The 3,625-nt window shown below is 42.6% G+C and overlaps 1 long non-coding RNA gene across 1 annotated transcript; it reads right to left on the reverse strand.

The window, feature by feature from the left end:
* Positions 1-883: 883 nt before the first annotated feature.
* LOC131810139 (uncharacterized) lies at positions 884-3,310 on the reverse strand. The gene is made up of 3 exons (XR_009345437.1): positions 3,072-3,310; positions 1,591-1,733; positions 884-1,508 (listed from the first exon to the last, which is right to left on the reverse strand). It is a non-coding gene; the product is annotated as an uncharacterized LOC131810139 (long non-coding RNA).
* Positions 3,311-3,625: the final 315 nt, after the last annotated feature.

Here is a 3,625-nt window from a genome sequence, read left to right on the forward strand (position 1 = left end):
TTTGGTATCAGCCCAAGTCCTACACTCTAATAAGATCTGAGAGGAGTGTCTTGATCTTCCAGGAAGGAGAGGAGTATCCTGATATCAGACCCAAGAATGGGCATATCACCTATCCTACAGAGTACACATGGAGTTTGGATCTGGAAATGGACTCCCTTAAAATGACCTGCACATGAGGATTCTTTATAGAGATTTTTTCAACTACCCTTGGGGACATGGTACCCTACACCCACAGGTGTAGACAAATATTTTACAAGCTATGCTGGGAATGAGGTGGGGAGAGAAATATGGAGGTTGTTATAGGAAGGTAGAAGGTTAAAGGAAGTCTTTGTTTTGTGTTTTTTCCTTTTGTTTTTAAGAAAAAGGTCATTTGTCTTCTGACTGGAAGGATCCATTGGAACAAGAACTTGATATTGGCCCTGGGAGTGGAGTCCTGGAGAGGGCTGGAAGGAACAAATCCCAGGCACAAGGAAGAACAAACCCTAGCTGGGGATGTCTGCTCTTCTCAATAAACCTGCTCTGTCTTCAACTCTTTCTGTGTTTCTTGTACATTTCTCCAATTACCATGTAAATTCCATGATGCCAGGGACTTTTTTGTGTCGTTCGCCACAGATTTACAAACACTCAGGGCAGTGTGTAGCACACAGTAGGTACTGACTAAATATTTGTTGAGTAAATGTCTAAAAACAAATTAAAAATGGATACAAATGTAGGTGTAGATTTGATTGGGTGGTGGTAAGATAAGGGAATTCCTGCACAAAGGGCTTTTATTTTCTTGAAGTGTGACACTAGTGATGAAGTTTTGGAACACAGGTGAGGTTTGGTGGGGTGAGGTCCAGAGCCGATGACCAAGAAAGGATTCTTGAGACGTCTTAGGTGCTAATGGTGGTTTTATTAAAACACAGGGACAGGACCCAAGGGCAGAAAGAGCTGCTCAGACAGAGGCATGGTTGACTGGGAGCTGAGGAAGGTGAGGACAAAGGGGGTGTCCAGAAGGACTGTCATATGCTAAAGAAGAATTTCAGGATAAGGGAGACCTGGTTATTGTCAAGTCAAGGCTGTTTTTGCCTCTAATGAGGGAAAGCATGAAGACAGTCAGGAGTTTCCTGGAGATATGTTACATTCCTTCTATCACACATCCTTGTCAGTGGGATTTGGGCTTAGAAGAAATTCAGTTTTATTACACTTCCCTCCCCCTTAGCCTCCCTCAATTTTATGGAGGGGAGGGTGATGTTAGGGCTTCCGGAAACTGAGGTATGGGTCTCTGGAAGTCAGGCTATTGATGAGAAAGCTTCTTCCTTCCTTGTAAGTCACTAGGACATTCGTAGATGGAGGGATACTCCTGTCCTGCAGGACTGGGATCTCTATCAGTTAAGCATCGTTTTTCCTTTAGGGCAGCCAGGAGTGCATGAGGAATGTTACACATATGGCATGGGGAGAGGGTGTAGGGTGCCAGTTTCTGCTTTGTCCTAAGCTTGCCTTCTGCTCCCTCATCCCTAGGACAGGAGCTGGGAGTGAGGTGACATAGTTCAGAAGAGGTAGGGGTAGGGATTGTTGAGGCAAGTCTTGAAGGAGGGAAAGCAAACTCACCGGAGAGACAAGGGAGTTTGAAGCCAGGGTTGAGTATCCACTGGAGAATTGTGGTCAAGTGTTTTAAAGTACAGCAGGTTGGCTCAGCTGTATGATTCCTTCCTGGTTTCTGGTGCATGCCGCTGGCATTGGTAGAATCATTTCTAAAGAAACAAAGCAAAAGAGGATAAGCCATTCTTTCACAAACGATGATGAATCAAGTTTTGAACATGCTGGGTTTTGAGGCATAGGTGGAACATCAGTGAAATAGCATGAGTAGGTAGTCAGTTACACGGGCCTGGTGGGTAGGAAAGAAACAGATGGTCGTGTATCAGTGGGAGAGATGTTGGCTAGGGAATGGGAGCTGAAACCAAGGGCACAGTTGATATCACTACAAGAGAGGGTAGCTTGGAAGAGAAAGGTTAACTGAACCCCCGGGGAAACCCTGATGGGAATGTCACATGCATTTCTCAGGCATGCCAATGTTGACACAGATTACTGTAACTCCTGGGGGCCAGAAGTCATGTCTTTGAGATTCAATCATTCTCTGCCTCTGGCATAGCGTGGGCCACATTGAAGGTAATTCTAAAATTCATTCCGATTTGATTTCATTGCACTTTTCATTTACCAGAATCTTGTCATGGTTTGCTAGTGTATCATTTTCTCGAAAAGATTAAATAAGGACCATTTTACAAATATGAGATGAATGCCTGAAGGGATTTTGTTTAATTCATTCATTAGCTCGGGAACCACTAAGATGTTACCACCACTTCAAGCAAGAATCTCAAGGCAGACACATATACAATCAGTAATACTTAAACGAATTTGCTTTGATAGATGCAAATAGATATGCAAATAGAATGCAAATGGATGCAAAACTGCCTTCTACCAAAGGAAAGGGGGTCAACTGTACTTCCAGTGGACAAAATTCATTTACATATAGCTAGACAAGATCATCTGCATCCACATCAATTATGTACAATCTATAGAGTTGCAAAATAGCTCAAAGACAAGAAAGGCACAGAATATCCCATAGAATTGGTCAGCCCAGAAGGGTACATGAGACAACACCTGTTTTCCCTTGGAAGACACTATAATCTTTTAGGTTCATTTCAATGTCTTTCGTGATTTTGCCTATGCTTTAAAAGAAAAAAAAGTTACCCTTATCATTCTTATTAGTTTGAAAAAAACTAATAAAATACTAGTCTGTTATAAAATACACATGGAAGAATGTTCTGGCACTATCATACCCAATTTGGGGTACTAACTGATTAGGAAGATGAGGCAGAATTTGGGAGCCTGTAGGATGAGTCTGTTTCCGGTTGGAATGGGAAACATTTAAGAATCAAACTAAATGATCTCAAATCCACTCTGGAATGAAACAGGTTATAAGGAAAATACAGAAGATGTTGAAATGTACCTGTTGGCTCATTGTGAGCTTTCCTGGTCGAATGGAGACCTCTACCATGATGCTTGTCCTCCATGTCCCACCCATCCCATACCTGCTATCCTGGCACCAAAGGGCCACCAGACTTTAGGCTCAGTCTGCAGTTCCAAATGGAAACCCTCTGTTCCCACAGTAGTGGACAGGATGACTCTGGTTGCTGGTGGAAGCGTCAGCTGCTTTAGTCCAACAGTTCAAGAGAGGATCAGAAGAGCATAAGGACGATATTGGAAAAAAATGCTCGGGCGAATTTCCAGAACACAGTATTTCTCTTTGCAATTTTTGAGTGTTCTGTAGCCAACCTGCCAAAAAAAATGTGAAAACTATAAATAGAGAGGAGTGGGAAGGAGAAATGAGGACCTGTCACAGTGCCAGCGAAAATAGGGAACTGAGAATTTTCCAGAGATTCAGAGTCAAAGGAGGTTAATATTTACTTAGAAAAGAAGTCGTGGGCACAAGTTCTAGGATGAAATGAAGGCAAGAGAGGGAAGTTAGGGAATCGATAGAGAGAGAGAGACTTGAAGATAAAAAAAAGTCAACTTAAAGTCTCATTCCTCATTAAGGAAAGTACAGATCAGAGAAGAGGGGAGAGACTGGGATATAGTTGATCGC

This window comes from Mustela lutreola, chromosome 10 (assembly GCF_030435805.1).
Source record: "Mustela lutreola isolate mMusLut2 chromosome 10, mMusLut2.pri, whole genome shotgun sequence".
NCBI classification, from domain to species: domain Eukaryota; kingdom Metazoa; phylum Chordata; class Mammalia; order Carnivora; family Mustelidae; genus Mustela; species Mustela lutreola.